At 36.6% G+C, this 25,465-nt stretch overlaps 1 protein-coding gene across 4 annotated transcripts in view; it reads right to left on the bottom strand.

Annotated features, from left to right (window-relative positions):
* The window catches only part of ZNF277 (zinc finger protein 277), a 110,993-nt gene that overhangs the window by 55,234 nt on the left and 30,294 nt on the right, over positions 1–25,465 (bottom strand). Inside the window, exon 1 of one of the 4 annotated variants that reach the window (XM_045062885.1) lies at positions 2,476–2,616. The exons of the other annotated variants lie outside the window; for them this stretch is intronic. The gene's annotated coding sequence lies outside the window, so the exon portion shown is untranslated. Of the gene's footprint in view, positions 1–2,475; positions 2,617–25,465 lie in introns of those variants that run through there. 4 annotated transcript variants of the gene reach the window in all.

The following is a 25,465-nucleotide window of genomic DNA, read 5'->3' as shown; positions in this document are numbered from 1 at the left end:
TCACAACCCTGAGCTCATGACCTGAGCCAAAATCAAGAGTGAGACACTCAATCAACTGAGCCATCCAGGCACTTCCAGAAATAAAAATTTTAATAGAACATTTTGGACAGCAACATTTTAGTGTTCTGACTCCTTAATCATTTATCATCATGCTCAAATTTACAACAGCATTGATTAAAAGAAGTAATTTGTTTACCTACTTGTCTTTCTTTTTCCCACTTTGGATTGTTAATCCCTGCAAGGCCAGATGAGTCCTGGTCATCTTTATTTATCCAGCATGTATACTGTGTCACCGCACCAGGACTGTCACCACCACTGGGGGTTCATTTGTGCAAGGCACTGTTAAGCACTTCATATGTGCAGTATTAACTTTATACGTGTAGTATTAACCCAGTCAACCCCCATTACAGCCTGAGGCCAGAGATTCCATTTCCTTCCCTATTTTATAGTTGAGGAAACTGAGATACTGAGACGCTAAGTGCCTTGCCCTAGATAGCTAGTAAGTGGTGGAGCAGGGTTTGAATCCAAGTGGTCTGGTTTAAGCATTAGACTGAAGAAGTTGGACCTTTTCCTATAAGAAGTAGAGCCACTCCTATGTTTAAACCACTTTGGGGAGAATGGATGAGAAAGAGACGTCTAAGTCTCAGGATGAGGAGATCGGCCAGCTGGGAAATGACTGCAGAGCCCAGGATGGAGGCAGCAATGTTAGCAATGCTTCGAGGGGATGACGAGAGGAGAGGCTGCAGAGATTAAACTGACAGTTCCTGATTACTGGTTGGCCATAGGGAGTGAAGACAACTAGGATGCCTAGAAACTCTGGCGAGTTTCTGAATGGGGAGGCAGTATGAATTAGAGGTGCCAGTCACCAATCTAGAAATGTATGTAGAAAAGCAGGTGTTTTTGTTCTGAGACAGGGATGGATAATAAGTTAAGCTTTAGATGAACCCACGTGACCTGCTCCAAAGTTAGATATTCCTGGCATGGGTCCTGGACAAGGGCAGCAGTCACTGGAATTTCACGTGATGCATTTGTGTTATTTCCTCTGTTTGCTAGCACCCCAACCCCCCAAGTCCTCTTGAGGGTTTGACTCACTCCATCTCTCCATGCCCAACTCCTCAAGGTCAAGGACTAAATTTTATTTTCATATCTCTAGTGTAGACTATAGACTGCCTGAACTACAGAGAGTATTGGATAAATGTCTGAAAGGACTCAGTTTCTAGGTAAGTCCCATTTCAGGGAACACTTGTGGCTGTCTGACTTTAGGGAAGTGAGAGAAACACAGAATAATTAGATCCAAATCCTTAGAGCTGCGGGCCTTGGTATAACGAGCCCACTGGTAATAAAGAATGCAAAAATTACACTAAATTCTAAGGTAACAAGTATTATTGAGTTCTTTTTTTTTTTTTTTTTTTTAATTTTCATGCATACTGGCCAGTAGACAAGAGACAAGAGGCATTTGGAATGCAGAGTAAATTATACCACTCCATCAGAGGATGTTTCTATGGGAAAGGCCTGAATCTCAAGTATATTTTACCTTACAGTAGTGGTTTCCAAATCTGCTGACATTACATCACCTGGAGGGCTTTTAAAAAGTAATGATTTTAAGACTTTGTTGTGGACTGAGGAAATGTACTCTAACCAAGCAGTAGTTCCTAAACTAAAGTCTGAGGATCAGTGGTTCAAAGGATGATTCCATGGGGATTATGGACATCTTGATTAAATGTGAGAGTATAATGAACTCATGGAAAAGTCTATAAACAAGGCCTTGTGGCAAAGCTTACCTGGTACTGTATTCTGTCCTAAGGAGAGCTTCTCAAACACTACGCACAAGGTCAGCAGAGATAACTCAGTAAGAGTTGTCCAAGAGATTATTTCTAGCTGCCACCATAAGAATCATAGCTACAGGGCCGCCTGGGTGGCTCAGTTGGTTAAGCAACTGCCTTGGTTCAGGTCATGATCCCAGAGTCCCTGGATGGAGTCCCACACTGGGCTCCATGGGGCATCTGCTTCTCCCTCTGACCTTCCCCCCTCTCACTCTCTCTCTCTCTCAAATAAATAAATTCTTAAAAAAAAAAAAAAGAACCATAACTACAACTTATCACATGGTTAAAAAAAATACAGAAATATAGAATTCTTTGCTACAGGGACCTTGAACTTGAAAAGGCAAAAGGAAAAAAACTTACATCTAGCTCCTTTCAGCAAAGAGGCAAAGCATCTTGGAAAGTCTGCTTTGGCCCCAAATCTGCTTCACACACTCGTTACAAATTAACAACAACAAATTATCTGCTCTAGTTCTCACTTTGAACAGCAACTCTGTTCAGATGAACTGTAAAAAATACCATCCCAAGAGAACTGAATTTTTGAGGAGATCCTATGCTGATTATAAATAATTTTACTGACTGGGTAAATCCCCGAAGTGTCAAATTATTACTCTAGGATCCTGCTTCTCGAAGTTTTAATGTGCTTACAATTCACCTGGAGACTTTGTTAAAATGCAGATCCAGATTCAGGAGGTGTGGGGGCCAGGGAAACATGCCAATCCAATCTCTTGCTGCTATGAGCGTAATTGAAAGATAGTCTCAGGTGCTATGCTCTGAAATCCTACTTGCACTGAAGCCAAGCTTCCACAGGCTGGTCTCAGTAAATGATTAGAGGCAGCAGAAATGGTAACGCAGACTGGTTCCTGTGAGACATGAAATTTCACTGACATGTGACATTGGCTGGAGGACTCCCATCAGCTTGTCAGAAACTTGCTTACAACTGTGCCGCAGTCTGACAGTCTCCTCCACCACCTCTCCTTCCCTCTTTCCTTCACAGGAGTCAGACCTACATTGCTACCTCCTCCAGCACGCTCTCCTTTCTCCTCCTCTGGTATCTCCCCGCCAAATCTCTTACACGTCAAATCCCATCTTAGTGTGTGCTTCTTGGAGGACATGAACTAACAAAGTAGGTCTAGGAGGTAAAAAGGCTTGAAATTCTGCATGTCTGAGCTCTCAGGTGATGTCTGTCTGCTCATCCACAGGCATACTCTGAGTAGTAAGGTTCTACTGAGGGAACAAAACCAGTCACAAACTCATAATACATCTGTGTGCTAAAATGACAACCCTAGACTTTATAGTGTATCATTTCTGCCAGGTAGATAAAAGCTGCTGGTGCTTTGAAGGAAAAATAAGAAGCTTCTGAGGTTTCTGTCCCCCTTAAGTCAAATGAGAAAAGCCCTTATCAACAAATAATTGATGAGATGTTTTTCAGCATTCCTTCAAGGGGAACTGCACAACACCTCACACATCCCTTCAAGTCCTTTAAGGAAGCATCCACACTTGGCTTTGCACACTACCACCACACTGCTAAAACTCTGAAGGGGGAAAAAAAAGCAGTATTTTGGTGATATACTCGTAATGTGGTGATACACTCAACCCAGATCAAGTAAGTTTAGTTGCTACTCTTATCCCACTCTGATAATCTAATTGATAATCATAAAATCTGGAACAAAGATGGGCAGGGTATTTCTGTTTTTGTAGTTTTAACTTAGAAAATGCTATAAACAAACACCTAATTTCCAAAGTAAAGATTTCTTTTACATTTGTTCTTTATTTATATTAGTGTAATTTACTTGATGATTGCTTTCTTTAGTATTTTATCAAGTCAGATAATATTTTTCGGGCCTGTTCTCTAAGCTTTTGATTTGACAAACATCATCCCTTTCCATAGGACTCCGATGCCAACTTAAGCTCATTTATTATGTCTTAGTTTTATTCTGAAAGTTAAACTCCAAGAAGGTAACTTTATTTCTAAGTTCTTGAGGGTCCTTCTCTTGTAGCTAAAAAAAAAAAAAAAAAAAAAAAAAAAAAAGAATCTCTACTTCCTATCTGGTTTTTTTTGCCAGTTCCTTAATTTCTAAGTGTGCACCCCATACAGATGCATTTGGAAAATGGAGAAGACTAGGTCTGGTCTTTTTTTTTTTTTAATTTTTTATAAACATATAATATATTTTTATCCCCAGGGGTACAGGTCTATGAATCGCAGGTTTACAGGTTTACACACTGGGTCTGGTCTTTTTAACTATAACCTATCTCTAAAGCTCAGAGTAAGAATGTAAGACCCTTGGGCACTTGGGCAGCTCAGCTGGTGAAGCCACTGCCTTCAGCTCAGGTCATGATCCTGGAGTCCCAGGACTGAGTCACACATCGGGCTCCCTGCTTGGCAGGGAGTCTGCTTCTCCCTCTCACCCTCCCCACTTTCATGCTCTCTCTCTCTCTCTCACTCTTTTTCAAATAAATAAATAAAAATCTTAAAAAAAAAAAAAGAATGTTAAGACCCTTATTTAACTACTCTTGGGCTAGTAATTCATTTTGTAAATTACTGAGACTTCGTATTAAAAAGATTAATTTACTATACAACTACTAAGAGTAGAGGAATATGGGCAAGGGGGGGTGCACTTAAGTGAGTGTTATTATACATTCTTGACACCATACTGAGACTGCTGCGGAGGCTGTGCTGAATTCGTACACTCAACTATAGCTGGTGGGTTTGCCACAGCCTTTGGTATGGAAAGAGGGTTATAAACACACTCAACCCTTAAACCTGTGCTTAGAAATTTAAGAAGCAAATTTAACATGAGCAAAAAGCTATAAAAACTTTATTACAACATTGCCTATAAAGCAAAGTAATAGAAACAACCTAAGTGTCATGCAAATGAAAACCAGTTTTTAAAAATATGGCAGGGGTGCCTGGGTGGCTCAGTCAATTAAGCACCTGACTTTGGCTCAGGTCATTATCTCAGGGTTCTGGGACTGAGTCCTGCATCAGTCCAGTGGGAGTCTGCTTGTTTATTTCCTCTTCTACTTTAGCCCCTCCTCTATTTGTGTTCTCTATTTCTCAAATAAAATCTTTAAAAAAATAAACTATGGTGTATCTGTGCTGTATGTCATGCATTTGCTAAATGACAATTATGAAGACAACGGAGAAATACTGTAAAACATGTCTGATATTTGCTGAAAAGAGCCTAATCCACAATGAATTGCATACAATTCCTCACACACCCATACATGTTACATATACTCACAAAAAAGACTTAAAGAAAACATCTGAAAAGAAAAACAATGAGAGATTATGAATGCATTAATGTACCCCCAATTTTCTTTAAAACTGATTTTTTTTTTTTTTTTTGAGAGAGAAAGCCAAAAGCACGGAAGCTTTGCGCAGGGGTGAGGGAGGGGGAGACGGAGGGAGAGAATCTCAAGTGGGCTCCACACTCAGCACTGCGGCCAGCACAGAGCTTAATCTCATGACCTGAGCTGAAATCAAGACATGGATGCTCAACCAACTGAGTCACCCAGGCGCCCCAACACTGAAAAATTTTAAATAAAAAGCAAGTTATCTGATGAGTTTCTAAATGTGACTGTGACAGATAAAATGAAGAGAAAGAAATTAAGCAAGTATAATTTTATTTGGCCACTTTCTAAGTTTTGACATTTAAGATGAAAAATTTTGATTAAATTTACCATTTTAAAATTGAGTGCCTACTATGCAGAAAGTATATGTTAGACACTATCAAAACTATGAAGATTATTAATATAAAATCCCTATCCTGAACAAGTTGCTAGAGGTAACTATGAGACAACTACACAAATTATATTAGTCAACATATGCAAAGTTCACCATAGGAATCAAGGGTTAAGGAATAGTGAGGGGAAAAAACAACACAAATCAGGAGAAACAAAGGAAATTCTCCATAGAGGATTCCTAAAATGATAAAGAATTCCATCAAGTATATATACGTAGTTAAAAAGCCAAAATAGCCAATTAGTGCTAGGGCCTAAGTAAGAAAAAGCTGCAAGGGTAGATGGACCACACGTTGGTGGGCCTTAGTGCCAGTCCAAAGAGTTATATTTAATTTGGAAGTTGTGAGTAGATTCAGAAGGTCTTTAAGGAAGTAATACAACATATTAAGTCACAAAACAAGACTTAACAAAATGAAAACACAACAAATATATGGGATGCAGTAAAAAACGGGACTAATAGGGAAGCTTACAGTGGTAAATGCCTATGTTAAAAAGAAGAAGGATCTCATGAACAATCTCACTCAAGGAATTAGTCAAAGAACAACAAACTAAACTTAAATTAGCATAAGGGAGGAAATAATAAAGATTAGGACAGAATGAAAATAAAATACAAAGTCAATAAAATTAAGAATTGGTGTTTTGAAAAGATAAACAAAATCGACAACCCTTTAGTTAGAAAAAAGACTCCAAATCAGATATGAAAGAAGGGGAAATTATAACTGATACCACAGAAATACAAGGAATCGTAGGAAACTACTATGAATAACTATATGCCAGCAAAATGTATAACCTAGATGAAATGGATAAATTCCTAGAAACATACGACCTGCCATACTGAATCATGAAGATAAAGAAAATGTAAATAGACCTATGAAGAGGTTGAATCACTAACCAAAAACCTCCAAAGAAAAGCCTGGCAACAGATGACCTCACAGAAGAATTCTACCACACATTTAAAGAAGACAGTGCTATTCCTTCTCAAACTCCTCCAAAACATCAGAGGAGTGAAATACTCCCAAATTTACTTTATGAGGCCAGCATTAGCCTGATACCAAAAACAGACAAAGACATTACAAGAAAACTACCAGCCAATATCCCCAATGAATACACATGCAAAAATCCTCAACAAAATACTAGCCAAATGCAATGGCACATTAAAAGAATTATATGCGATAATAAGCAGGATTTATCCCTGGGATGCAAGGATGAAAATTAATCAGGATAAAAACACTCAACAAACTAGGAAAAGAACATTTCCCCCAACAAAATGAAGACCATTTATGAAAAGCTCACAGTTAACATCATATTCAATTGTGAAAAACTGAAAGCTTTCCCTCTAAAGTCAGGAACAAGAAAGGATGCTCACTCTTGCCACTTCTATTCAAAAGAATACTGGAAGTTCTAACAAGAGAAATTAAGCAAGAAAAAAGAAATAAATTATCCAAATCAGAGAAAAAGTAAAACTATCTGCAGATGACATGAATTTATATGCAGAACACCATAGATTACACACACACACACACACACACACACACAACTTATAATGAATAAAATTCAGGCAAGTTGCAGTTTACAAAATCAACATGGACGAATCATTTGTGTTTCTATAAACTAACAGTGAATCTTCTGAAAAGGAAATGATTTCATTTAAAATAGCATCAGAAAGAGTAAAATACAGGGTGCCCATAGCTGGCTCAATTGGTAGAGCACATGACTCTTGATCTTGGGGTGGTGAGTTCAAGCTCCACATTAGCTGTAGAGACTACTTAAAAACAAAATGTTATAAAGAAAAAAAAAAGAGTAAAATACTTAGGAATAAACTTAATCAAAAAGGCAAAAGACTTATACTGAAAACTACAAAAACTGTGAAGAAAGAAATTGAGATACAATAGTCAGGAAGACAGCCTCTGTTCATGAACTGGAAGACTTAAATGTTAAAATGGCCACATTACTCAAAGCAATCTACAAATTCAATGCAATCTCTATCAAAATCCCAATGGGATTTTTGCAAAAATAGAAAAAAACAATCCTAAATTTATATGGAACCACAAAGGACTCTGAATAGACAAAACAATCTTGAGGAATGAAGAGGAACAAAGCTGGACACATCATACTTCCTGACTACAAAACATATTACAAAGCTACAGTAATCAAAATACATGGTACTGGCATAAAGACAGATATATAGAGATCAGAGAACAGAACAGAGAGTCCAGAAATAAACCCACACATTTGTCAAATCATCTTTGACAAAGATGCCAAGACTACATAATGGGAAAGGATAGTTTCTTCAACAATCATTTGTTAAAGAACACCATTTGTTGTGTAAACTAGATATTCATATGCGAAATAATGAAATCATTTATCTCCTTACCTTGTAGCACACACAAAAATCAACTCAAAATGGACTGAAGACTTAAATGTAAGCCATTTACATGGACAAGTTCTGTACAATTCTGCTTATATGAAGGACCTAAAGTAGTCAAATGCAGATAAGCAGAAGGTACAATGATGGTTGTCTGGGGACAGAGGAGGGGCAAATGCAGACTGGTTGTTCAACTTAGTATAGAGTTTCAATCATGCAAGGTAAAAAAGTTCTAGAGATCTGCTGTACAACAATTACACATATTTAAAAATACTAGAGGTACCTGGGTGGTTTGGGCAGTTGGATGTTGCCTTTGATTCAGGCATGGTCCTGGGGTCCTGATTTAGAGTCCCATGTCAGGCTCCCTGCTCTGCAGGGCAGTCTGCTTCTGCCTCCCCTCCTGCATTGTGCTCTCTTACTTGCTCTCTCAAATAAATAAATAAAATCTTAAAAAAAATATATTGCGCATTTGGTTTCATAAACTCCTATTAAGCAGTGCTGCGCAAGTTACTTAACCTCTCATAGCCTGTTTCCACACCATAAAATGGATTAAGCATGATGAGAGCACTGATAGAGTTGTTACGAGGGTTAATTGAGGAAATTAATGTAAAGCACAGAGATGACTGACACACAAGCTTGGCAAACATTAGGTCCTATTGTTACTACTGATAATTATGAGTAAGGCTGTAAGTTTGAGGATAGGCATTATCTACATTGGTACGTATTAGAAGTTCCTGTGGACTGGAGCACCTGGGTGGCTCAGTCAGTTAAGCGTCTGCCTTTGGCGTGGGTCATGATCCCAGGGTCCTGGTATCAAAGCCCACATTGGGCTCTCTGCTCCGTGGGGAACAGGGAGCCTGTTTCTCCCTCTCTTTCTCTCTCTTCCTGTCTCTCATGAATAAATAAACAAAGTATTAAAAAAAAAAAGAAGTTCCTGTGGATTAATTCAAAATACACATTCTATGGCCCTAACATGGACCTAAAGGATAAAATCATATGAGGATGGAGCCCACGTTTCTAAAGCATAGGATCACTTTGTAACTATTTACTCTTAGGTTCTGATTACATTGTTGAAATTCAGAGGCTTCTGCATTCTCTTGATTACCTTGTTATTTCTGTAGCACATTATAATAAAAGAAAACTCAATGAGATTTTTAATATCGAGATAAGGGTAGTTGAAGAAATTTATACTGATAGCCACAGTTTTCTGAACACATGAGGTCTCAAACCATACTGAAAGGCAAGAGCTTAAGGAAAAATAGAAGAGACTTTGAACTACTACAATGGAAAATGCAATTTAGATACAACAAGATAAAAAAGAAATCATAGTAGAAAAGCCCTGAAGGCCCAGCTAAGGTTAGCTAGAAGTCCAACTTTGGGACAACTTTATTTTTCAGTAAAAGATTTGTATTCTGTGCCTAAAAGCAGCTGATTTTTCTTAAAACATGTATATTTTAGGTTGTCAAATCATGCATCCCTACAGAAACACATATACATATATACATAATGATAAGATTCTTAAGTAGGCTATTTTAGAAACATCTAACCCAGTGCTGTCCAATAGAACCACCCGAGACAAAGGAAGTATTCTGTATCTGCTCTGTCCAGTATGGTCCATTACCCACATGTTGCTACTGAGCACTGAAAATATGGACAGTAAGACTAGGGCAACTTTAATTGTGTTTAATTTTAATTTAAGTAGCTGTAAGTGATTATTGGCTGTCATATTATATAGGGCAGGTCTAATTAGTGCTGAAGTTCTTAATGTTGGGTCCACATGCACCTCGGTGATTCAGAGTCTCAGGTCTATGGAATTCAATGTGAAACGTACAATTCAAAATTATATGTATGTGAATTTTTCTGGGAAGAAGGTCTTTTGATTTAATAGATTCTTAAAGAATTCTGGGGACTCCCAAAAGTTTAAAAACTACCTATCTTGTCAATATATTTCTATCATTTCATCTAACATTTTTATTTATGATGTGTATGTGAAGTGTCCTCATGCTGGGATTTCAAGCAATCAAATAACTAACTAAATTAATCACTGTTCTGCAGTAGGATTTAAATTATCTCACTTTGCAGCCAGAGCAGGAGGAGAGAGCCTGACGACAGAAGAGGCATAATTATAATGGGTATAATGTAGAAACTACAGACAAATCCCCTGGCAAAACTATTTTTTTTAAAAAAACTGGTTATCACAGTGCCTAAAATCCCTGCCATTAAAGTCAGTGCTTTGGACTACTGTTTCTGGAAGTAAAATGTTATCTTTTATATAAATACAGGAATTTACTATCTGACAACAGTCACAATTGTTTTCTTTATCTATGGTCTCTAGTCCAGAGAGTCTCTAATAGGACCAGATTCTCACATCTTGTCTACAATAAAGATTTGAGAAAAAGCAACATGTTTTCCACATAGAATCTGGATCAACAACTCTCTTGCTCCCCAAAGATTTTTTTTTTTTTTTTTTTTTTAACATTCCTGTTCTATAAAGAAAAACTGTTTCAGGTGTTAAGCTCTACAGCACATTCTATCACCTAATTCTTTTTTTTTTTTTTTTTTTTAAGATTTCATTTATTTATTTGAGAGAGAAAGCACACGTGCCTGGGCTGGGGTTGGGGGGTGCAGTGGCGGGGACAGAGGGAGAAGGAGAAGTGGACTCCCTGATGAGCAGAGAGCCTGACTCCTACCGCCTAATTATTTCTAGTGAAGCAGGTCTGTTCAGTTTGTATGCAAGCATTATCAATACCAGAGATGAGTCAGAAAAAAGACTGGATGACAACATGTGGATGGATGACAACCATTCTGCTATGAATCTGGAGCTATTACCATGTCCAATCTTTCTAGAAATACTCAGAAATTGCTTTCTTATGTATCTCCAAAGTACTGTTCATCCTATTAAATTCCCTAAGGATGGCTCAGAAGTTGCTTATTTGTAGATTTTCTCTTTTTGTCTAGAAAACTCTCAATTAGCTTAGGAGCTACTAAAAAATAGAGCTTAGGAGCAAACCATATAGTAGACTAAAGGTTGTAGAAATAGGTTGATTTCTACCCTACTATGGCTAATGAGATAACACCATTAAGTTCCTTTTCCTTATTATACTATGAAAACACTGCAGAGAAATTTTGGCTGCTGCCTCCCCTCCATGCTGCATTTCTTACTTTCAAAACTACCTAATAGTGAAAACGTAATTTAAATAAAAACTTGAAACAAAAACAAAACATAAAAAAGTTTCCTCTCAGGCAACTTTGGTGTAAAACTGGGAAACTAAACGGTATGCTGGTTTCATTTCTTGGCTATAGAGTAATATGTTTCTGGATTATTCATGATACCTTCTTAACTATTCCATTAAGAGGAGTTAGTAGTGTCTAATGCAGTAGTAACAATAACGTCACTTATTACTTACAATGTTTCCAAACAGCAGCAGCTGTTAAAATTATAAATTCATAATATTTTAGAAGGAAGTAAATCCTAGGAAGATAATGTAAATGGATAAAAATAAAGCCTTATTAATATGATAAATGATTAATACATAGATTTAAATCAGACAAGATTATTACTGTTAAAATATGCTTTAAAACATACATGGTTAAATATATTCTGTACTCTGGAAATATTTTAACTCTAATGTTTATTGATATGAAAGATTTAAAATCCAAAAGAAGTTGGAATGGAGAATAAATGATTGCAGTTTGTTATATGACTACTTCAAATATTTTCTCACACCCTACTACTTCTACTGTGCATTATCAAAGACATTTCAGAGTACTTCAGTGCAAAGCTAATAAAAGTTCTTATTTGATAGGAACAGGACCAAGGATGCTGGAGGTCTAAGTGGAATTCAAGGCTGGATACATATATATTTCATTCTAAGAAATAATGGAAACAAATGGAACTAAGTTCTCAATTTTATCCCCTTCTACCAACAGAAGATAGTAGTCGGGGGTCAGACATTAGGGATTTGGGAATAAAAATCTGGAAATAAATAAAACAGGCATCACAATTATGACCACATTTAATGGTAAATTTAATTAACTTGAATAACCTACTGCAAATAATGCTGGTGATCCTGATAGGAGGGCCCATGTAACAGACACGTAACAAAAGAATTTTGGCAAGAATGAGAAAAAACAAATTGGTGAATGCTTTTATATAATGTAACTTATGGCGGGAAGGATGGAAGGAAGGCAGGGCAGATTCTAATTCAGAAAGATCTGACTGGTTATTGGCCTGACTTATGCCAATTAACAACAACTGTCTCCAGCAGAGATTACACAGTATATCCAGAGGGGTTGTGTTTAACCTGCTTTAATTGATTTAATTTGATAGGCAATTACTTTGGAATTAGTATTCTTGTCAATATTTTAATGAAATGGGTTGGCAACTTGAAAACTCTTAATCACCAGATATTTCCTATTAAGTATAATTAGTGTTTTTGATAGAACCACAAACTTCTGAGTTGTGAGACTATTATAGCTATCTCTATTTAGAAAACTAAAGAGCTATGACATCTTTTCATTTTAGTGTTTGATTACTTAATTCATCAATATAAACATTTAAAAATATAATAGTTTGTTTTTATGAAACAGGTTAAGAATAGTTTTTTAGGCACAGAGAAATATTAATAAATATACTTTTCAATAGTACCATATAACTAGATTTAAAATCTTATTTTAAAACACTTGAATTCCTACATAATTGAGATATAATAGATATATTGAGAAATATGTTAGACATAAGACATATATGAGATATACTATAAATACATATATTTTTATATGTGTAGATTTGAGATATGTATGTATGTATGTATGTATGTATTAGATACCAATTAGTTCCTTGAAAAAAATTGGTTTTTGTCTTTCCATTGACTGGGAAGTACTCTGCTTCTTTGACAACACTACCAATGCAATTCACCTTTTCGTTTATGTCCCAAACATATTAATAATTTAGAATAAAGTCAAGTGGTAGTTTCAAATCAGTATCTATGTTGAATGAATTTTTCATGTGGAGAAAAGTCATTGAATATGTTTTTTGCTCTCTGGACAAACAATTCTGCTATCTCAAACAGTAAATACCACAGATTCTGAAATTAAGATAACATGCTAATTGTTTTTCGATCTTTGGATGAGATGTTAAAATTATGAATCACTAAATTCAATTACTAATTTTCTTCTTTGAAGAAAACCTATTATTAATACAGTGGGCCTTCACAGTGATAGTACTAACTAGATTATTCAGCATTGGTTAAATCAGCTGCGATTCTGATGGATCTTAACTGTTAAAATAATAAAAGACCTCTTTGTAACAGTCTCCTCAACAATGAAGCAGCTCTGTAATCGCAAGGCTCTAAATATGAGAAATTCATTGTATCACTCCATTTTACAAACATGTTTCCCTAGAAAGTAATTCTCTATTCCAGGCCACTCACAGGCTTAAAAGACTGTGCTAGATACTGAGGAACAAATGAAGAAAAGAATGACCCCGCCTTCAAGAAACCCGAATCTTTTCCACTAGGGAGACTGGTCAAACCCAAAGATACATCTCATACAACTGAGAAAAGTCACAAGCACCAGAGGAGAGAAAAGAACAAAGCAAAAGGGCAAGGTAGCCTATATCCAGTAAGATTCCAAAGCACTGAATTCATTTACTCAGTTCCAACCACATGCCAGCCACTTGTGCAGTTGTTTGGCCTTAGTTTGAGACATTTTACAAATCCTTTTCTGCAAGTTACTTGGACCTTCCAGGATTTGGGCTTCTTTTATAAAGACATAGTTATAAAGACATAGCTATGAGTAGCATTCAAAACTTCTGCAAAACACCTGTGTGTCATTTGTCTAATGACGACCTCTCTTGTATCTTCAGTGTAATTTAGTATAAATCCCATCTCCATGATACAACATAATCTACAAATGGGTGATCATACCACAAAACCACTTGACTTCCAACACAAACCATATGGGAATAAATGATGTTGGTTAATAAAACACACAACAGATTTTTGTCCTAGCATTTCAGATATAGAATTAAATTCCTAAGTTTTATGTCATTAATTACAAATATTAATCGAAAAAGTGATATAATAAATCTTGTTATCTCTAAAACAATTTGAAGTCAGTTAACATTAATGGTCCATGTTGCCAATTACTCATCCAACAGTAAACTGAGTTCGGCTGGCAGTTAATGTGACTAGCATAGGTTTCATTGGAATGTCCAAAGGCAACCTGAATATCTTTAGTTATTTTTACTTTCAGGCAGTGATTCTCAAACCTGATAGTATATTATGAATCAACTAGGGAGCTTCTGAAATATGCTGACGTTTTTTACACAGAGATTCTAATGTAATTACTCTATGGTAACCAAGACATGTTTTATATGAAGCCACAAACTACTGTTCTAAGAAAAACCAGATATCATAGTCATTCTTTATGACTTTATAATTTAGTGTAAGTATAAAAAAAAACTAAATATTTTAGGGAGGAAGAGTAAAAAAAATCATTTCTGGTTTTGGGAAAAACATCTTTCCTATGGGTTAGAGTAGGGATATTTTGTGATAGACAAAATTATATTTTATAGAAAGTAGGCTGACTAAAAAAAGGACTTAATTTATGAAATGTAATCAGACTAAAGCCTTTTTGATAAAATGTTTCTTTAGTTTGAGTTGGCTCATACACATTTGATAAACTAAAGAATAATGTCAGCATAGCACAGCAGTTGTATTGGTTTTTCTTTTTTTTTAACCAGTTGTAGTGTTTTGTTCCCTACCACTCCAACCCTAGTAAAATAATGATTTGAATTCATCAGGGCATTATTTAAAGAAAGTCTAAGCAATATAGAAAATTCTTTAATAAAACTCCTGAAAATTCCAGGAAGGAGGGGCTTCAAAAACTCCTACCCTAGAGGTACCTGGCTGGCTTAGTCAGTGAAGCATGCAACTCTGGACCTTAGGTTTGTGAGCTTGAGCCCCACGTTGGGTCTGGTAAGAAATTTCTTAAAAAATAAAATTTTTAAAAAAACAAAAAAAAACCCACCTGCTACCCTTTCTACTTTGTTTAGCTAGACAAGGAAGCCAAGGATGCAGACGAGCAAGTCGCAAAGGCATTTGTTCCTGTGTTTAGAAAATGCCTGATTAGGGGCACCTGGGTGGCTCAGTGGGTTAAAGCCTCTGCTTTCAGCTCTGGTCATGATACCAGAGTCTGGGGATCAAGCCCCACATCAGGCTCTCTGCTCAGCGGGGAGCCTACATTTCCCACTCTCTCTCTGCCTGCCTCTCTGCATACTTGTGATCTCTATCAAATAAATTAAAAAATAATCTTAAAAAAAAAAAAAAAGCCTGATTAACAAAGAGGGTCTCTTCAACAAATGATGCTGGAACAAGTGAACATCCACATGCAAAGAAAAGTGAATCTAGACACAGACCTACATCCTTCACAGGTAAACTCAAAATGTAACATAGAACTAATAAAACACGAAACTATAAAACTCTTAAAGATAACAAAGAAGAAAACCTTGATGACCCTCATTATGGTGATGCCTTTTTGGGTACAACATCAAAAACATGTAAGAAATAACTGATGAAAGAAATAAAACTGATACCATGAAAGAAATAACTGATAAGCTCAACTTTGTTAAAATTAAAAACTTTTGCTCTGCAAGACAGTATCAAGAAAATCAGGATAAGTCACAGATTGGGAGAAAAGATTTACTAAAAACACACTTATAATCAAGGACTATTACCTAAAATATACAAAAAACTCTTAAAATTCAACAATAGGAAAACAAACCTGATTAAGAAGTGGGCCAATAATCTTAATAGATATCCCCAAAGAAGATATACAGATGGCAAATGAGCATATTAAAAAAACGCTCCACATATGTTAACAGGAAAGTGCAAATTAAAATAAGATACTACTACACACCTGTAATAATCCTGAACACTGACAATACCAAATGTTGGTGAGGATGTGGAGCAACAGGAACTCTCATTCACTGCTTCTGGGAATGCAAAATGGTACAGCCACTTTGGAAGACAGCTTGGTGGTTTCTTATAAAACTAAACATGTTCTTACCATTCGATCCAGCAACCATGCTCCCTGGTATCTATCTAAAGGAATTGAAAGCTTATGTCTATACAAAAACCTGTAAACAGATGTTTACAGCAGATTTGTTCCTAACTGCCAAAACCTGGAAGCAGCTAAGATGTCCTTCAGTAGGTAAATGGATACACTTTGGTACAATCCACATACGGAATATTATTCAGTGCTAAAAAGAGCTATCAAGCCATAGTAAGACATGAAGAATCTTCAATGCACATTACTAAGAGAAAGAACTCAATTTGAAAAAGCCATATATAGTACGATTCCAACTATATGATGCTCTGGAAAAGGCAAAGAAAAAAATAAATGGAGACCATACAACGATCAATGCTTACTAGGGGTGGGGACAGATGATTAGGCAGAGCACAGAGGATTTTTAGGGCACTGACAAAACTCTGTATGTTAATGACGGATACATGTCATTACACATTTGCCCAAACCCTTAGAATGCACAACACCAAGAGAAAAAAAACCTAGGGTAAACTATGGACTTCCGGTGATTTTGATTCTTCAATGTAGGTTCAACCTTGGTTAAAAAATGTACCATTCTGGTGAGTGATGTTGATAATGGGAAACTATTCGTCTGTGGGATTGGGAGGAATATGGGAAATTTCTGTATCTGCTTCTCAATTTGTTGTAAACCTAAAACTGCTCTAAAAAAAAAAATAAAGTCTTAATAATAAAACACTTGATTAGTAGAATAAAACACTTGATTAGTAGAGTTTACACACTGAGTCAGTTGTTTAATTCTGAAGAAACCAGTCTTCATTTGGAGTAAATGTCACATAGTGAAAGAGGCAACATGAATTCTTGAATTTAAGGAAGCAAAGAATCAACTGGACTGTGATTCTGAATGTAAATCCAGTGGAGATTTTTGCTACTCTTTTTATTAGGACTGCTCTGGTTACAAAGTTGTACCGGTTTTGAGTGATCTGTCCCCAACCGTATTCCCTACATGAGATATATTTTTATTGTCTGATTTTGTGGAATGCAAAGTTTTTCAGGAATGGATCTAAGGTTCCTGGGGCAGAAACACCCCTATGGTTTGTATACAGTGAAGTATTTTTGGGCACAATACATTGGGAGAGAAGAAGGCATCTACTGGCTAAGTCTAATAATACAGCTCAGCCTTTGGACTTTTATAAGTCCTTAGTAAAAGAAGGTGGGGCAGGGAAAGACGGTAGTCTAAATACTGAAAAAGGGCTTCCAGTGTAGCATATCATAGGTTCCCAGCTAATGAAGTCCTAGAATCAAAACTCCACTTTAGAGATAAGAAAACTATGACCTAAAAGCTTTTTTCTACTTCACTTGCATGCCTAGTAAAGCTTTAAAAGCCTTCTTATATAGGCCAATGCTCATTACGCCAAGTAACTGGCTATTTTAACTGTTTTGGCATCATGTTATAACCAAGTCAACAAGGAGGCTTTGTCCTTCCCCAATGCAGTTCATTTTATTCTGCAAAACAATGAGGAAATAGTGCTTTTTTCTTTTTTGTTTTTTTTTAAACCCAAACTGCTTCATAACCAATTTTACTGGAATGGATCCATTTTGAATTCCAAAAATATTCAGATATAAAATTGCCAAAGAGAGAGATAAAAATATTAAATGGAGAAAGATAATAAAATATTACCCAACAGTCCCAGTTTGTAAGATCTGGGGTAATGACTCATGGAATAAAGCACTGATATCAAAAAAAATGTAGTCTTCCAAAGTGAAGAAACTCAAGAAATTTAGATTAAAACAAAATACTTAAATAATATTTGAAGTTATTAAGTGGCACTTAATGAAACCTAACCAGATGTTTATATAAACCACATAAAACAGATATACAGTAATTATCTTAAAAAAATTGAGAGTAATTCAAAATAAGCAAGCCAAGGAAAGATTATATATACTGACAAAACAACAGCAACCCGTCCAAAGCTTTGGTATGTTTTACTTTGATAGAAGCATACATGATTCTTCTAACTTTGGATTTGAATTTTGGGTACACAAAGAGACATTTGGAAACAATGATGTATAAACTATTCTTTGTACTTCTGTCATTATAGAATCATTCCAAATTTCTAGTGTTCACGATCTTATGTGGGATAAAGTTCTGTATAAAGAACAGAGAAGAGGCTCCTGGCTGGCTCAGTCAGAAGAGCATGTAACTCTTTTTATTTTATTTTATTTTTTTAAGATTTTATTTATGTATTTATTTGAGAGACAGAGGGTGAGTGTGAACTGGGTGGGGTTGGAGGAAAGGGGTGGAGGGAGAGAGAATCTCAGTACAGGGCTTGATCTCAGGATCCTGAGATCAGGAACTGAGCCAAAATCCAGAGTCAGCTGCTTAACTGACTGAGCCATGCAGTGCCCTGCACATGCAACTCTTGACTTGGGATTGTGAGTTCAAGCCCCAGGCTGGATGTAGAGATTACTTAAAAACAAAACAAAACAAAACAAAACAAAAAAACACAACCACAAAAAACAGAAAGGCAAAAATGCAACACACTATAAATCCTTAAGGAACATATAAATACACTTTCATGTCAAATTGTCATCATGCAATACCTTTGCCTTTCCAGAAATGGCACTCAAAACTGCTCAGACTTGGGTCTTACACTGGGCCAGAGTTTCAAAAAAATGCTTAGCTTTGCCTATGAAAGGAGAGACTGAGTTCCTGTTGCTTGAGAATTTCAATCATCTGTGGGAGCATCTAGAGAAATCTTGGGGAGGATCTATCTGGGTGAAGCTGCCACCACTGCTATTTTTTAAAGTACAATGGGCTCAGATCCCCTTTGTAGAATGAGGAAATGTTAACAGTAGAGAAAACTGCTTTCCTCTCTGCCTCTTAGATATGGTGCCTCAAAACTCCTAGTCCTCTTCCAGTCAGCTGGCAAAGAGAGGTACATTAAAGAAAAGACTAGGAAAACAAGGAAGGGGGAAAATGAAGAGGACTTTTAGAAGCAGGCACAAATAAAACAAAAACAAATAGAAAAACAGCGAGCAAAACTAATCAAATGTTAGCAATTATTCAGAGTGCTCTTCATTGCCCTTCTCCTCCTCCTCCTTTATTCCCCAAACCTCTTCTCATTCTCAGCTCTGAATCTGTAAAACTTTAAGGCATTTAAGAAACAAGACTTTCTGAACAGAATGTAATTATTTTCAAAACATCCTACAGTTAGAACATTACAGGGAGAAGTCTCACTGATGAAACGGACAAAAAATGAGATCAGAATCAAGAAACTAGGTTTCCAAATCCCAGCATTCCACAGAACAATGATTATTGATCATGTATGAAAGCCACTAAATAAAATACAAAAATGCAAAATAAGTTACTTGGGTTATATAAAACAAGCTAATGGGAGAGTAATCCTAGTCAACATGTCCAATATACCTGTATATTAAGGTGATATAGTAGTGGTCAAAGGAGTATCACAGAGCAGAAAGGTGCTTCACTCTGAATCTCACGGACAGCTATCCTTTCTGCTATGTCCTAAAGCAGTAATTTACAATGGAAGAGGAAGATATTGTTATAATTTGAGAACCTTCATAAACCACTCCTCCAGGTGGAAGTCACTGGGATGAACAAACTTGTACTCAGAGGAATAAAGAACAGGAAGCCTATGAATATCAAAGATGTAATTCTTACATTTATAAAAAGATAAATATACTTTTTTGGTGCATTAAGGGATTAATAGAAAACTTCAAGGATGAGTCTGTGTGATTTCCAGTAGCTCCAAAAGAGAAGAAACAGAACTATAAAGAGCCATGAGAGATTTTAGGAAACAAGGACACACATTATGGGCTTTGATAGTTTTTGGTGAAGCAATTGTTTTAGAAGTGCAACAGAAAGTGCCAGGGCTTTCAATAAGGTTTTCAATGTTTCACACACCTCAGTTTTCTAATTCTTTTCAGAAGTCAGTTTGTTGTGATATACTGGTGAGGTTTTCAAGTACTGGAAATTTCAGAAGTTGCAGCAACTCTTACCCACTGTGCTAAAAAGTCTTTGTTTTTGGTTTGTGATTTTATAGCCAGTGATAACAATGGACCATTGTTAGTGATTGACTGACCAGAGAGTAATTATCCAGTTATCTTAGGAATTAAAAAAATAAATGTAGAAATGTTAATAATAGGAGGTAGAGTTGCCTCTCTGTAGGGCAATGATAATACTAGTCACAGTTTCTACTTGTCCCTATTACTTAAAGGTTAGCAGAGCACGGTCAGCAATATACCTGCCTCTGGTAGTTTCCTTCTACACCCTTACTTCTCCATTGCTGATCCTTCTTTTCTACAGACAGGCACCCAGTAGTGTTCTGGGAGTTCCACCTTTTCTTCCAATTTAAAACATAAGGAAGAGCTCACAACGGTCATCTGTATTTCTTGGCTGACCGATGTAATATTTTGATTCAAAGTCTCACTAGTTTGACTAAGCCAGTTTTCTAAAACAAAATTTTTGAACTACAAAAACCAAGATATGTTTCACTACAAAACTTTTGAGAGAAATGAAGGGGAAAAATACCAATACCATCTTCCAGAAATAACCACAATTAAATTTATGATGATTTCCTTCATCTTATCCCAACATATATTTTTATTAAAAATCCAAATAAATGCTTTCTTGGTACATGCTTTTCCCCCACTTAATATGCCACCATGTCTTCAGCTTTAGGAACTCTTTATTTTCTTTCTAGGGAAGCATAATCTGAGTAGGGCCCTATTTCAAGTGTGTTCTACTCTTGGGTAGGGATGCAGCCTCTGTTCAAGTTTCTTTTAACTAGAGGTAGGCTAGGGCTCAGAGGAAACAATCAACATTTTACCATGGTTGGGGTTTTTTGTTTGTTTTTTTCATTTTTAAACTTTACTGAATAATTTATTTAAACTTTCTGCCCTTGTCCTACTCTCTCAAGCATGAAGACATCTGTTAATACTTTCATTATTAGGCACTTACCAAGAGCAACTACCCCCCTTCAATGGACTAGAGTTACTATAAATAATTATGTAACACAAATTAAATTACTGAGTTTGAGTAACTGTTATAAACAATCTATTGTTTGTAACTAGTGATAAGTGACCCTAGGGAACCAAGGACATATCCACGACTAGAGTAATGTGGTTCTCAAAGTGTGACCCTCAGACCAGCAACATCATTATCATCTGCAAACTCCTCAGAAATGCAAATTACTGGGCCCTAGTCCAGGAAGGACCAACTAAATGACAAACTCTGAGAGTGGAGCCCAGAAGTCTGCATTTTAATAAGTGCTCCAGGTTAAGAACCACTGGCCGAGGGATCTAACACTGTAAGATCTTCTAGAAAAATTCTTAAGTTTTTCGTAGTAGGCAAGGGGGACTGATGCAAAAACAGGACTAGTGGAAGGCAGGGACCTGGTCAGGGAGAACTTGCTGTGTCGTAACAATGTTGGGATTTAGTAAGTAACTTAGCTTTCTTCCTAGAGGGATTAGGACCACAATCACCAAGTCCCAGACCTATGTAATCAAAATCTGCGGTAAGGCCCAGAGCAGGACCCCCAGGTGGTGCTGACATAAACTGATCTTCAGAACCTACTACCCCAGCCTACATTGTTGCCTAGAAAGGATCACTGCAGCTTCCAGGATGTGGTACCTTCCTGTCTAATCCAGTTACCCTCAAACTCTAAGATAGGCTTTATGTTTTCTATCAAAAAGGGCTATTTTTATTGGTATTACCCAATTTCCTGCAACTGAAACCTGGAGGTGAGAATCTGACTGAGAATTATTATTATTATTATTTAAAGTAGGCTCTGTACCCCACACTGGGCTTGAACTCATGACCCTGAGATTAAGAGTTGTGTGGTCTGCCGACTGAGCCAGACAGGCACCCCAAGAACTACCTTTCTGAACAGTAGCTCTGAAGAGCAAGGCCTGAATCTTCAGGGAGTCTGAGAAGCCAAGAGGCTGGTTACAAAAATGTATATATGCACATATATTCCTCAAGGAGAAGAATTCACAACTTTTACTAGGTTCTTAAGGGTATCTGTGAGGCTCATAAAAGCTTAAAAACCAAACCAAACCCACAAAGAGCCCATCTGTCTAGGAAGCAAATGGTTCCTACGTAAAAGTGAAATGAACCCTGCATAAAGTGCTGACCTTGTGAATCTGGGTGTTAGGCACACACACAAATGAAAACTAATGGCTTGTACTGAATAATGCTGAAGAGTGAGACAAATCTGAGGAGTTATCCACTGTCCCGATGCGATGATCTAATATTGTAAAAGCTGGGACTTTCATTGGAGAGGTTTTACTTTCTTCAAGGCCAAACTGATGAAGGTGATACTTTGTTTCCTAGCATTACGCTAGGAAATTTATTTAGTATCTGTTTTAATTATCAGAAATATCTTATGAGGAAGGCAGTTTTATTATTAGGTAGTGAGAGAATAATAAAGTTTAAAAAAATATTTACTTATTTTAGAGAAAGAGAGAGTGCACACCAAAGGAGGGGCAGAGGGAGAGGGAGACAGAATCTCAAGCAGACTCCCCACTGAGTGCTAAGCCCAAGGTGGGGCTTGACCTCATGACCTCAAGATCATGACCTAGGATGATATCAAGAGTTGGACATTAACCATCTAAGCAACAGAGACGCCCCAAGAAAGATAGAAGGTTTTAAACTTATCTCAATAGGTCAGGGACAACCAACAGTGTCAACAGCTTTGTTCAGTCACAATGCTGCCAATAGTTAAAGTCAACCAATCCGCACACACTCCTGCTTCCGAGACCCTGACACCCCCCTGACTTCTATAAGTCCCCAAACCCAAAATAATCAGCAGCCTGCTTTGTTGAGTAGGCCTATGTTTTCATAAGTACAGTTCTCCACTGTCCAGCAACAGTAAATTCAGCTTTTTGTTTCAGGTATTGAATAGTGAATGACTTCTTCCAGTAAGTCAAGAGGATTGGGATACAAGCAGTCTGACTCCAGACCCTAAACTTTTTAAGTCATTATAGTCACCCTAAGCAAATATCTTAGTATTTGGATTACGATAGTTTATTTGGAAAGCCTGATTTCATCCTCCTTTTCTTGACCATAGAAATGTTATTTAAAGACAGTATATGGTGGGGCACCTGGGTGGCTCAGTTGGTTAAGTGCCTGCCTTTGGCTCAGATCATGATCCTGGAGTCCTGGAATTGAGCCCTATGTTGGGCTTCCTACTCTGCTTCTCCCTCTCCTTCTGCCCCTCCACCCCACTCGTGCTCTCTGTATTGCTCGCTCTAATAAATAAACACAATCTTAAAAAAAAAAAAAGACAATAAATGGTAATTTATTATTGCACCTAATTTTAGTCTTCTATGGAGACTGTGAACATGTTAAGTCCCTATAAAGTTAAGCAGTATTATCCACCAACTTTTATAACTCCAAGTTTCCATTTTTAAAAAACTGAAACACATTTAAAACATAACATTCTCTTAAATGTTAAGCTGCAAAGAGTTTCTAAATATAAATAACAATATATTTTTGTACTAAGACAAAAATATCTTAGAAAATATACCTTGTATATTGTTTACAAAACATTCCCAGAAATAATCACATGGAAAAAATTTTTTCTATCATTCAACCTCCTTTACTGATATATTTAAATACTTAATAGCTTTCAAGGTATTAATAAAGAAAATAAAACATGTGCAGTGTATTTTTTGTAAATAAAAAATTAAGACAAACAGATAATCTCTAAAAAAACCCTGAAACTAAAAATATTGTTTGCCATGGGAACTCAAAGTCCATGTTCTCTTGGTAATGACTATTTCCCCTACGATGTATGTTCTCCCTTTGGCTTTCTTTCTGAGCTTTAATATAAAGCTAAAAATTCTCGGCCAAAATGTTGGCCATTTTAAGATCCATAAATCTGGGCAAGCAGTCACATGGCTCAATAATAATCTTTTTTTATTTTATTGCTTTTTAAAATGTCTCAGTAATTTGGAAAACAGAATATAAAGGGAGATGAACTCTTCTGAGCCTGCAAAACTAGAAGGGCAGATTGTAGGAAGGAAGAGAGCTATTAAATGCAAGCAGGCTGAGAGCAGTGTACAGAACTCATTGTAAAGAAATATAAAGTAATGAGTTAGGCAACACCAATTTCTACAGAAAATGAGTACACCCCTGGTACTCATATGCTACAAGACAGTGAACAAAGAATAAATGTTTCATAGAAGACTTGACTCTAAACTTTCAGCACAGTGCTTAAAAAACTAAATAGAGGGGCACCTGGGTGGCTCAGTGGGTTAAAGCCTCTACCTTGGGCTCAGGTCATGATCCCAGCATCCTGGGATGAGCCTTCCATTGGGCTCTGCTCAGTGGGAGCCTGCTTCCCTCTCTCTCTCTGCCTGCCTTTCTGCCTGCTTGTGATCTGTCAAATAAATAAATGAAATCTTAAAAAAAAAAACAAAAAAAACCCAAAAAACACCTAAATAGAATTCTAAGGTGTTTACTGCCTTGGTATAAGTCAAAGGATGTTGTTTAAAAATGAAATAACTAACTTTATTTTGAACAAAGATTTAGAACAGTTTTCTACTACAGAGTATTCAAGTAAAAGCAAGCAGAATGACACAAGATCTTTGAGTAGAGGCTTTGATATTCAACAGGATTAAACAAATGAGCACTGGTGTCTTTTAATGCAGAACAGATTACGAAGAAACTCATGAAATCAGACACAATTCTAAAGGGACCACAAAGGTTAAAGAATGTAAGGGCAGGGTGTATCCAGTACATGTGATAATATTCAGAAAAGCAGCAGCAGGAAAACAAATGGGGGAGAGATTAATACTAAAAAATGAGATTTCTTTTTTCATCTTTAACACAAGTTATCATTCTTTTCTCCCAGAAAAGAATGGTTGTCAATAAGGACCCAATGAAGCAATCACTTTTCTAAATATGAAAATAAAAACAACCAGAAAGGAGACCTAGCTAGTCATACCAGGTGTCACCCCTTAGCTCTTCTTGGGATTTAGTAAACTTTGCATCCTCTCATTTTTTATAGGTGTAACACCAAACTGTTGGAACTGTTGGTTGTTAGGTAAAACAGACTTTACAAATGGTGAAATGAGAAACAGTTGGTCTCCAGGTACACTTATTACTAGTTTTAAAGGAAACTGTCGGAGCTGAAGCTTCATTCCAATCACTCAAGCACGTGGCTGAAGCACAGACAGCCTTTAGTCCAGGGGAGGCCCAGTAGGGAATTCAAAGACTAATGCAGTGCCCGGAAAAACACCTTTAAAATTTTGTTGTTGTTGTTGTTTTTTGTTTGTTTGTTTTGTTTTTGTTTATTTTTAATTTTTTATTTTTTATAAACATATAATATATTTTTATCCCCAGGGGACCTTTAAAATTTTTGAAGCTACTTAATGGCATGAAATTTTTTGGTGGTTAGAATCTTCCCAAGCTGCCTAAGCAAACCTATAAGCAGGAGAACCACTGAGGCCAACTTTGAAC

This window comes from Mustela putorius, unplaced genomic scaffold (assembly GCF_011764305.1).
Source record: "Mustela putorius furo isolate JIRA1106 unplaced genomic scaffold, ASM1176430v1.1 tig00003845_pilon_pilon_pilon, whole genome shotgun sequence".
Classification (NCBI taxonomy): domain Eukaryota; kingdom Metazoa; phylum Chordata; class Mammalia; order Carnivora; family Mustelidae; genus Mustela; species Mustela putorius.
The sequence above is the reverse complement of the archived record's forward strand: the minus strand, read 5'-3'. Positions and strand labels throughout refer to the sequence as shown.